General features: G+C 43.6%; 2 pseudogenes; both read right to left on the minus strand.

Annotated features, from left to right (window-relative positions):
* Positions 1-1,987: 1,987 nt before the first annotated feature.
* Positions 1,988-11,472, minus strand: LOC121529956 (annotated as a pseudogene).
* Positions 11,473-11,949: 477 nt separating this feature from the next.
* Positions 11,950-12,129, minus strand: LOC121529954 (annotated as a pseudogene).
* Positions 12,130-12,879: the final 750 nt, after the last annotated feature.

Genomic DNA, 12,879 nt, shown 5'->3' on the forward strand with positions numbered 1-12,879 from the left:
TTAATATTTTTGACATAACATAAATTTTGGTCAATATATCTGGTCGGCAACCACTTCCTACCATATAATATAAATATAGATATATTTTCTTATTATTTCATATAAATATTGTATATATAAGTCATATCAATATATAAATTATTATATATTTATATGAATAATGTTAAATATCTTATTATTGGGATAACATAAGTTTTGGACGGCAACAACTGCCTGCCTATGTTTATATGTTATTTTCCTATATAATATAGAAATATTGTATAGGTTTTTCTTTATATATATATATAAATATATTATATATATAATATATAATAATTATAGGTACACACGCACATGTGTGAAAACCTTCTTAATAATCCATTCATTTATTATTATACCAAGTCAATCCATCGTTATTTAAGAATTTTACAGATATCATATTAAGATAATTTAGTTACTTTTTGATACGAATTATTGTACTTGTATAATTTCTTTATTTATATAGAAGTTTTTTTATTATGGCGTCACTAATAATATGACGTTTCATTTGGCTACCATTATGGGGACTATTGGACACCTATAGATTCCCATATTATTAACTTAGTCTCTTTATGAGACTTGTACTTGTATAATTTCTTTCTTTATATAGAAATGTTTTTTATTACGGCGTCACTAATAAAATGACGTTTCAGTTGGCTACCATTATGGGGACTATTGGACACCTATAGATTCCCATATTATTAACTTAGTCTCTTTATGAGACTTGTACTTGTATAATTTCTTTCTTTATATAGAAGTGTTTTTATTACGGCGTCACTAATAATATGACGTTTCATTTGGCTACCATTATGGGGACTATTGGACACCTATAGATTCCCATATTATTAACTTAGTCTCTTTATGAGACTTGTACTTGTATAATTTCTTTCTTTATATAGAAATGTTTTTATTACGGCGTCACTAATAAAATGACGTTTCAGTTGGCTACCATTATGGGGACTATTGGACACCTATAGATTCCCATATTATTAACTTAGTCTCTTTATGAGACTTGTACTTGTATAATTTCTTTATTTATATAGAAGTGCTTTTATTACGGCGTCACTAATAAGATGACGTTTCATTTGGCTACCATTATGGGGACTATTGGACACCTATAGACTCCCATATTATTAACTTAGTCTCTTTATGAGACTTGAACTTGTATAATTTCTTTATTTATGTAGAAGTGCTTTTATTACGGCGTCACTAATAAGATGACGTTTCATTTGGCTACCATTATGGGGACTATTGGACACCTATAGACTCCCATATTATTAACTTAGTCTCTTTATGAGACTTGTACTTGTATAATTTCTTTATTTATATAGAAGTGCTTTTATTAGTTTGCGTCACTAATAAGATGACGTTTCATTTGGCTACCATTATGGGGACTATTGGACACCTATAGATTCCCATATTATTAACTTAGTCTCTTTATGAGACTTGTACTTGTATAATTTCTTTATTTATGTAGAAGTGGTTTTATTACGGCGTCACTAATAAGATGACGTTTCATTTTGGCTACCATTATGGGGACTATTGGACACATATAGACTCCCATATTATTAACTTAGTCTCTTTATGAGACTTGTACTTGTTTAATTTCTTTTTTTATATATCTCTCTTTATATACATCTCTTATTAGATAATGAACCTTCATTTCGCTGCCTTCATCAAAATGGGAACTATTGGACACTTATAGACTCCCATTGTAGCCAATGAAGGCAAGCTGGTTACTTATAAATTATATATACTTTAAAATATTCTTTATTATCGTAATAATTAAAAATATATCAAAAATATATATAATTTATATGTACTTTTATACATGTATATACATAAACATTTTGTTATAGCATTAATATATATTAAATAATATATAATAATATTATAAGCCAATGTCAATATATACATATATTTTTAAATAGATGATATAGATAGAAATCCATCCATCCATATCATCTAATCGAATCATCAAGCAAAGGATAAGCTTCAGTGGATCGCAGTATGGCAGCTGCTCAACCACTTACAACACCTTGCCTGTTACAAAAGTCGTTTACAATTGATTCTAGGCTTTGTCATTGTATTAAATAATGTTTTTATATGTAACTAGCGCGGCATCAGGTGATCGAAGATCCTCCCAATTTACTATGTTACAAATTACATTGGCATCACATCCATTGTCGTTTATAAAGTAAATTATAAACTTTAAATGGTTTAGAAGCCATACAATGCAAATTGCCCCTTATTTATCATTGCAGTCCAGCACGGATACGACCTTAGAGGCGTTCAGGCATAATCCAACGGACGTAGCGTCATACCACTGTTCGCTCGAACAAGTATTGTGCCATTGGTCCGTACCTGCGGTTCCTCTCGTACTACGCAGGAATGCTGTCGCAACAACGTTTTGTCATTAGTAGGGTAAAACTAACCTGTCTCACGACGGTCTAAACCCAGCTCACGTTCCCTTGCATGGGTGAACAATCCAACGCTTGGTGAATTTTGCTTCACAATGATAGGAAGAGCCGACATCGAAGGATCAAAAAGCGACGTCGCTATGAACGCTTGGCCGCCACAAGCCAGTTATCCCTATGGTAACTTTTCTGACACCTCTTGTTAAAAACTCTTTAAACCAAAAGGATCGATAGGCCGAGCTTTTGCTGTCCCTGTGTGTACTGAACACCGAGATCAAGTCAGCATTTGCCCTTTTGCTCTATGTGTGGTTTCTGTCCGCACTGAGCTGGCCTTGGGACACCTCCGTTATTATTTGAGAGATGTACCGCCCCAGTCAAACTCCCTACCTGGCAATGTCCTTGAATTGGATCATACCTGAGTAATTGGAGTTATACCAAATTTTCAAATCAAAAATACATAAATGCACCGTTTTATTAAAGAATTTGTTTGCAATTATATAACAAACTCGTGATACTTTGATCAAGAAGCTTGCATCAAAACCCAATACCATAAGACATAATAAATATATCCGTATAATGGCTAGGAAATGATACACGTTCCATTTAATCAAGTAAGTAAGGAAACAATAAGAGTAGTGGTATTTCATTGGCGATACCAAACCGAGGTCTAATATCTCCCACTTATTCTACACCTCTTATGTCTCCTTACACTGCCAGATTAGAGTCAAGCTCAAAAGGGTCTTCTTTCCCCGCTAATTATTCCAAGCCCGTTCCCTTGGCTGTGGTTTCGCTAGATAGTAGATAGGGACAGGCGTGTGTCTCGGATCCCTCCGAACTTATTTTACGTGGCGTGTTCCACACTGAAGGGATTACAACCACGGCACTCGAATATGCCTAGATTTAGGCATATAGTGCACGGGGCGCGGATGGTACGCCGGCCAGCGCCCCAGACTGGAAGCTATAGCTATGTACATAGCGACCACCCTGGTACCTGTCGAGTATGTGCTTTGTTTGTGTCGGGCAACATACTCCCTCCGGAGGGAGGCGAGGTGTATCTATCACCTCTGCTGCTCTATGGGTCACAGCACCCGAGTTGTATAACGCAACTCCACGTCGAATCTGAAGATTCTACCCGCGATGTAGGTATCAACCACAGCCACCACGATACTCCCACTAGGGGGCCAACCTCATTTGGTAGTGCTTGGAGCACTACCAACCCGTGGTACCGAAGTTTGTGGGCTCGGTGACCCACCCCTTTAGCTCCGACAAGCTCGGATGGGGGGCCCTGCCATGTTAGTCGCCTCTTACGACAAGCTATGGCGAACTGAGGCAGTATTCTACGCCGCTAACCACACGGCAAGGGATATGGACCCTAACGGCCCCTTCTTCTCCGAAACACCTCCTCAGCAAACTCTGCGAGTCTCCTGGTCCTGTCGCTGCTCTCCAGAATCCTTCCAAATGTCCAGCTTCCGCCAACGTGCTGCAAACCGAGTCCATCGAGGTCTCGCAAGTCTGCATAGAGGGGGCAAGCACATAAGATATGCTCCCAGTCCTCGTTTGGATCGCCACATGAACATGCGGGGGAATCACTGAGGCCTCTTCTATGCAGAAATGCATTGAACGACCCATGCCCTGTCATCAGGAATCCTGCGCGCATCGAAAATCCAAAATTCGGATTCCGATAGACGAACCCTGCATCTGGGATGAACTTGTGAGTCACCCGACCGAGTGAGTCACCATCATCCCATCTGCTCTGCCAGTCCGACAGGAGGCATCCGTCTATCCGCGCAATTCGTTGTGTCCAGCTAAGACCTGAGATGTCTTCGCCATAGAGCCAGTCGTTCTCCTCCAGCGGGTATCCACGCTTCAACTTGTACTTGACTGCCATTCCCATAGCAGCCAAGTCAAGAGGCGGGGCTCCAGCAAGCACCTGCAGTGCCAGGGTTGACACTGTACGGCATACCGGGAGGCATCCTAAGAGGATAAGCCTCTGGCAGGCAAGAAGTCGCCTCCTGGCCACAACTTGTCTCGTCGTCACGACATACCATACCGAGGCACCAAATAGTGCACAAGGCACCATGAGTCCGGCATAGATAGTACGCCTGGCCCGAGGACTGAATCCCCAGTCAGCTCGTAGCACACGCGACAATGCTCCGACAACTCCGGTCATTCGCTGACGCAGCGATGCGATGTGCATGAAAAAATTCATGCGCTCGCTGACCGTGATGCCAAGATACCGGCAGCTGCGAACATATGGGAGATTTGCTCCTGCAGATCTCACCAACGGGGGACGCGCGAGGGCACCCTTCAGCAGCATAGTTACCGTCTTGCTGGTGGAAACGGTTACACCGATTTCCGTACCCCACGTTTCAACGATGGACATCAGTTGCGCTCCTTTGTCCTCCAGCACGGCTCGGGAGTTGCCTTCGACAAGAAGAAGCAGGTCATCCGCATACGCGCTGAATGCGCAGTATGACTGGAGGCGTCGGAGCAGAACATCCATCAGCAGATCCCAAATAAAAGGGCCACTGATAGATCCCTGCGGGCAACCTCTAGTTACCGGAACGTTCACAGTTCCGGAACTGCTTCGGATCTCTGCTCTTCTGTCTGAGAAGAAGCTCTGCCACAAGCTCAACTCTCGGCATCCCAAGTCGGCGAGCCGGCGCAGTGCAGCACTCCACTCGACGTTGTCAAACGCTCCCTTGAAATCCACGAAGATCCCGAGCACGTATCGCGCCGGGCTGGCGGCGACACTGCTCTTCACGTGCCTCCAAGCGTCATCCACACATCGTCCTTGGCGAAATCCGAACTGCCATCTGCATCCTTCCGGAAGAACTTCTCTCACACGATCCACCATGATGGCCTCAAGCACCTTGCCAAAAACTGGCAGCAGGCAAATCCCACGGTACGACGAGGGTTCGCACCTATCCTTGTCGGGCCCCTTGAGTAGCGCCACTACACGTGGGCACTTCCACTCTCGGGGGAAGTAACCCGACTGGATGCAACGGGAATAAAGCGCCGTCAGATGCTGAGGTATGGCGCGCCACACTGCTTTGCAGATAGTGCCGTTGATGCCGTCCATGCCAGGAGAGCGTCTGCTCTTCAACCTGGCGACACAAGCATCAACCTCTCCTTCCTCGAGAGACGGTGGGACCTCCTCCGCTCCGGCAATCGGTGCATTCGACTCCGCAACTGGGAAAAAGTTACGGAGGAGCACACGCGCACAGTCACTCCAATCAGTGACCAGCTCGCCATCAACGCGGAGGCACCCAATCTCCGTGCACTTCCTACGCCCTCGGCAGATCTTGTAGACGCGCCCCCAGGGATCGTGTGCATTCTCTCCCACGAAGCGCTTCCAACTATCCTCCTTCGCCTCAAGGATGAGCTTCTTGTAACCGGCTGAGGCTTGCCTCAGCGCGACCACAAGAAGCTCAGCCGCATCACCGTCACCTCGACGGTTTGCGCTTTGAAGCTGTCGACGAAGTCTCCGTACTTCGCGCCTCTGCGCATTCAGGCTGGCGGTCCACCAGCCTGGTCTCCTCCTCCTGGGCGATCTCGGCATCCTCCTACCCAACGCGAGGTCACATACATCGTGTACCATATCGCGCAGGGTCGAGACTTGCTGGTCCAACGGCAACTGTGAGAAGTCTTCCGGAATATCGGCTGACCGACTTACCATCTCCTGTTCGAACAATTGCCAGCGAGCATTGGAGATGTTCCAGGACGGCACAGGAGCTAGGCTCTCAACTGTGCGCGTGGTCACTGGTGTTGCCACAACACTGATCATGTTGTGGTCACTCAACTCCCACTCGTCCACTCTCCACTCAAATGTGGCCCACACTGATGCTGCATCGTTGGCAATTGTCACGTCGATATCACTACGTGCACGGTAGGTATCGAACGTGAACACCGGGCTAGGCTGATTGAGGGCAACGGCTCCACTCTCCAGCATCCACTCAGACAGCAGCTCACCCCGGCTGTGGTTTGCATGTCCCTCGGGATTCCGAGGGAGTTTACTAAACCACAGGGGGGACACTGCGTTCCCGTCAAGTCCAAGGATTGCGGGGGTTCTGCTGGCCTGCAGCAGGACCGCATCCATGTATCTGAGGTACGGTTCTAGATCGGCGTCGAACTGGCAGTATACAGAGCAAAGGAAGATTGAGCCAAAACTCCCTTCAACGCTCACGCATACGCCATAGTCGGTGGTAAGCGTCTCCATCGGCATGCAGATGACATCCTGGTGATCCACGAGGATGGCTGCCTTGCCTCTACGATCGGCAAACATCCTCATTCCTTCCGGCAGCACATCACTCGTCCCGCTACCGGCATATGGCTCCTGCAGCAGTGCAAACAGACATCCAGACTCCCTCAGGCGGACTGCGAGCTCAATTGTCGCAGCCCGGCCTCGGCCACAGTTTGCTTGGATGAACCTAAACATTAATGTCTAGAATTCACCCTCGCTAGCACCGCCGCATACACCGGGCAGCTCGGGGACAGCATGCTGTGCCCCGAGGGGTGCCCGTAGAAGCGGCAATTCCGGCAGTCGACGGGGTTTGTGCAGCTTCGCGCACTGTGGCCGGACTGTCCGCACTGTCTGCAGACATTGTCCTTCTGTTTGCACTCTGCGACTTTATGGTTAAAGCCAACACACCTGTGGCAGGCGTACGTCCTGACAAGTGCCCTGCACCGGTAAGAGAACCACTTGACGTAGATTCTCCCACCATCTAGCAGCTCTAGCACTTTCGGCTCGCATTCCAGAGTCACGTTTATCGTGGCTCCATCGGTCACCGTCCAGGGCTTGGTCTCCAAATGTACAGCTCTGCGGAACTCCGCCTCCGTTATGTGTTCTTTGAGGTTGTTCGCATACAGTTCCTCCATAAATTCACCCGGAGTGATCTGTGATGCCACATCCTGTACAATCAGCTTTGGTTTTTGAGCAGCGTTCGGCTTGACTTCCAAGCCAATTTCACCGAACTTTTTATTCGCGACAACTTTTCGGATCTCGCCTGATGAGGGGGTGCGGATAATGGCACCGCCACGCGCAAGCCCTCTCACCTCATGCAGGCGGACACCAAGCGAAGGGGCGATCTCTTTGCGCACCTTTTCAGCAACCTCTTTACCCGAGACATTCGGGTCCTTACTCAGCACAACTGCGGACCACGTCTCGCGCGGTTTGCGAGGCGCAGCCACTGGAGCTACGGAAGGTGCCGGCAGGCTAGGATATGCAGATGCATATCCTGCAGGTGGCTTCGAAACCACAGCCGGCGCCACAGCGGACCTCAGAGTCGACGGGGGCGGCATCCGCTGCTGGTCACACAACGCCTGCAACGCTGCGTTGCGCGACGAAAGCGCCAGCACCAGCCCCTCGAATCCGCTCAGGCACCGCATCATGGCGCAGGCCTGCTCAGTGGACAGCTTAGTCGTCACGCATTCCTCTAGGAACGCCTCCTTAACCCTGGCCAGCTCCGCCACAGTGTCAGCAGTGGACGCTACGGCAGGGGACTGAACGGGGCCTCGGGGAGGGGCAGCGCCGGCGTTCCTAGTGGGGCCAGTAGCGGGGGGCAGCAGCGGGGGCAGCAGCGGGGGGCTGCACACGGGGGCAGCAGCGGGGGGCTGCGGCGGTGGCAGCTACGGGGGCGGCAACGGGGGCGGCAACGGGGGCAGCCGCAGAGACAGATGCCTTCGCGGCAGCGAGGCCAGCAGATTCGGCCTTCTTCTGGATACATTCCAGCATCGCCGCAATTTCAACCGAAATAGATTTCGCATCGTTGGCAGCCTGGGAAACAGCCGCCTGGTCGAAGGTAGGCTCCAGCGTGCTCTGCCTGTTCAGCAGCTCAAAAACGTCATCCATGGCACCGGCAGCTACTGGCTCCCCGCCTTCACCACCGACAGCCAACTGCTTCGCAGCCTTAGTGGTCGCCGAGGTAGTAGGAGAGACGGGTTTTACCCGCTTCCCCCGGCGACCCCTACCAGCACGACTGCTAGCTCTACTGCTAGCAACCGACCTGTCACTGTCACTAGTGGCGCCCTCCACCGGATGAGGTGGCGCCATAACTGCCTCGAAGTATGCAACGAAATTTGCAATAAACGTAGCCTAGAAGTATGCTTCTAAATCTTCCGTTTGGTTTGTTTACTTACCAATACAAGTAAGTATGGCTGCAAACACGTGTTTTGCGTGAAAAAACTTCGAACGCTGTTTTCTCCCGGGAAAACGAATTTCCCGAAATAAAAATTACACCCGCGTTTTCCTCTTCCACTCCCGCGAATTTTAAAACCAAAATCGGATTTTAATTCCCGCGGAATCAAAAGTTATTCAACAACGAAACGGAGCGCAACGAAAACACGTCCGACGTTAATCCATTCATGCGCGTCACTAATTAGATGACGAGGCATTTGGCTACCTTAAGAGAGTCATAGTTACTCCCGCCGTTGACCCGCGCTTACTTGAATTTCTTCACTTTGACATTCAGAGCACTGGGCAGAAATCACATTGTGTCAACACCCGCTAGGGCCATCACAATGCTTTGTTTTAATTAGACAGTCGGATTCCCCAAGTCCGTGCCAGTTCTGAATTGATTGTTAATTGATAATCGTTATAATTAATAAGAACTAATTGGTTTAACCCAACTAGTATTCTTAAAAATTTTAGCAAGAAAGTTCCACAATTGGCTACGTAACTAAACTATCCGGGGAACAAGTAACTACCATAAATGATAGAAACTCTATTTACCCAGAACGAGCACATAAACCATGTTATTGTTTCCCAATCAAGCCCGACTATCTCAATCTTCAGAGCCAATCCTTATCCCGAAGTTACGGATCTAATTTGCCGACTTCCCTTACCTACATTATTCTATCGACTAGAGACTCTTCACCTTGGAGACCAGCTGCGGATATTGGTACGGCCTGTTGAGAAGTTTGCGTGTCCCCACCATAAATTTTCAAGGTCCGAGGAGAAAATATCGACACAACAGTATATGTCATGCTCTTCTAGCCCATCTACCATATCTCTCTGCGAAAGACTTCCATGGTAGTACGGCTATAAAACAGAAAAGAAAACTCTTCCGATATCTCTCGACGGCTTCTTTATGGTCGTTCCTGTTGCCAGGATGAGCACGAGGCCCATATTTAATAACAAACGGATACTCAACAGGTTACGGAATTGGAACCGTATTCCCTTTCGTTCAAAATTATTCAAGTATATTATTTCCAGCTTTTATTTGTATATTTCAGTTTTTACTTGAAAATTTTCGGCTTTCGCCTTGAACTTAGGACCGACTAACTCGTGATCAACCACTGTTCACACGAAACCCTTCTCCACTTCAGTCCTCCAAGGTCTCATTCGATTATTTGCTACTACCACCAAGATCTGTACCAATGGCAGCTCCATGCAGGCTTACGCCAAACACTTCTACGCATACCATTGTACCTTCCTACTCACTAAAGTTTCAAAATTTATATTACAAGTAATATAAATCATCTACTTTAGCGGTAATGTATAGGTATACAACTTAAGCGCCATCCATTTTAAGGGCTAGTTGCTTCGGCAGGTGAGTTGTTACACACTCCTTAGCGGATTTCGACTTCCATGATCACCGTCCTGCTGTTTTAAGCAACCAACGCCTTTCATGGTATCTGCATGAGTTGTTAATTTGGGCACCGTAACATTACGTTTGGTTCATCCCACAGCGCCAGTTCTGCTTACCAAAAGTGGCCCACTGGGCACATTATATCATAACCTTAAACTTCATATCAAGAAAGTTAAGGTTCTTACCCATTTAAAGTTTGAGAATAGGTTAAGATCGTTTCGACCCTAAGGCCTCTAATCATTCGCTTTACCAGATAAGATTATTTTATATAATATTAAAATGCACCAGCTATCCTGAGGGAAACTTCGGAAGGAACCAGCTACTAGATGGTTCGATTGGTCTTTCGCCCCTATACTCAATTCTGACAATCGATTTGCACGTCAGAACTGTTTCGGTCTTCCATCAGGGTTTCCCCTGACTTCAACCTGATCAAGTATAGTTCACCATCTTTCGGGTCACAGCATATATGCTCAAGGTACGTTCCAGTTAGAGGCATATATGATATAAATATCATTATACATAACTATATAGAACGCCCCGGGATTGTGTTAATTAACTATAAATAGTTAAAAAACTAATCCCATTATAAAGCCAAGTTAATTACGCTATTAGGTTTATATCCCAATAACTTGCACATATGTTAGACTCCTTGGTCCGTGTTTCAAGACGGGTCCCGAAGGTATCCTGAATCTTTCGCATTGTTAATCATACAAGTGCATATAATAAACACAAAAATCAATGATAATTATGCCATTATATAATTCCGAAAAATTAACGCACTGTATTCATATAAATCTATCAGCACTTTATCAAATTAATAACATTTATTCTGTGTTAAAATGCAAGCAATTTAATTGGAATAAACTATAAGTTATATTTTATGATAAATTTTGTATGCTAATAGATTACAATGTCCTTATATGGAAAAAATGCACACTATTATCATAATATTGTTTAAATATTACAATTATAATGATGAATTTTCCATAACGGATATTCAGGTTCATCGGGCTTAACCTCTAAGCAGTTTCACGTACTATTTAACTCTCTATTCAGAGTTCTTTTCAACTTTCCCTCACGGTACTTGTTTACTATCGGTCTCATGGTTATATTTAGTTTTAGATGGAGTTTACCACCCACTTAGTGCTGCACTATCAAGCAACACGACTCTTTGGAAACATCATCTAGTAATCATTAACGTTATACGGGCCTGGCACCCTCTATGGGTAAATGGCCTCATTTAAGAAAGGACTTAAATCATTAATTTCTCATACTAGAATATTGACGCTCCATACACTGCATCTCACATTTGCCATATAGACAAAGTGACTTAGTGCTGAACTGATTTCTTTTCGCTCGCCGCTACTAAGAAAATCCTTGTTAGTTTCTTTTCCTCCCCTAATTAATATGCTTAAATTCAGGGGGTAGTCCCATATGAGTTGAGGTTGTATATAACATTTTTAATGCAATTAATTCTTTTTATATATATAATGATAAAAACATTTTAATAAATTCGTTTACAATTATATTTCCATTTTTGCTTTTTGTAGGTAATTTTTTTTTTATGTTTAATTTTTTTTTATTTTTTTTTTTTTTTTTTTTTTTTTTTATTTTTTTATATGCTATTTTAAACGTGACCCCAAAGAGAACAATAACATTTCCATTTGCTTTCAATTTTCCTTTCCTTTAAAAGGGACAATTTTTGGAAAAATTTTTTGCTGGACATTTTTCAGAATTTTTTAATTGAAATCGAAAAATTTTTTTTCCTTTTTTTTTCAAATAAATAAAAAAAGCAAGGTAATGTTTTGTTTTTTTTTTTTTTTATAAAAAAAAAAAAAAAATTTTACTAATTTAAAAAAATAACATCCTATTCTTATACAAATCTGATTTCAAATTTTATAAACAACTTAATTAGCATAGTCTTACAACCCTCAACCATATATGGTCAAACAGCACTATAAAATTAATTAAAGTACTATAACAGCATGGACTGCGATATGCGTTCAAAATGTCGATGTTCCATGTGTCCTGCAGTTCACACGATGACGCACAGTTTGCTGCGTTCTTCATCGACCCATGAGCCGAGTGATCCACCGCTTGGAGTTTTAATATTTGGTTTTTTAATTTTGTCATTTATGTTTTTATTGAAAGAAATTAAAAATACACCATTTTACTGGCATATATCAATTCCTTCAATAAATATGTTTTTATACCTAAAATAAATGTTGCGAAATGTCTTAGTTTTATAGAAGCAATGTATATCAAGTGATTTACAGACAATTTACGGTATGAATACTTTTAAGCGATATACATTGGGATTTATATAAAACATTAACCTGAAGAATACCAGGTACAACATTGTATATTTTAAGGTTGTTGCATAATCCAACGTATGCTCATAGCTGAGATGGACAATACATATTCACAACGCAGTGTTATATTATGGTCCACTATCTCACACACATGACCGTATTGTTTAAAAATGCATTTGCATTTTGACTTTGTGCCTCTTATAATAAGAGTCTGCCTCCTCCTCCATCCACACTCCATAAAAATACATATAATTAAGGAAAAAGCCATTTATATGTTCATTTGTATTGATATATATATAATGATGACCGCCACTACACCATCATTTTTGAATTTCATGAATTCTTTTTTTTATTTATTTTGGCAAATTGTTTTTATTTGAATTATAAATCAAATATAATACAGAATTGTGTTAACGGTAAGGATATTATGCAATATTGATCCTTCCGCGGGTTCACCTACGGAAACCCTTGTTACGACTTTTACTTCCTCTAAATAATCAAGTTCGGTCAACTTTTGCGAAACAACCCGTAACACACAAGGCG

The sequence above is a fragment of the Drosophila eugracilis genome, unplaced genomic scaffold, assembly GCF_018153835.1.
Source record: "Drosophila eugracilis isolate 14026-0451.02 unplaced genomic scaffold, ASM1815383v1 contig_119, whole genome shotgun sequence".
In the NCBI taxonomy this organism is placed as follows: domain Eukaryota; kingdom Metazoa; phylum Arthropoda; class Insecta; order Diptera; family Drosophilidae; genus Drosophila; species Drosophila eugracilis.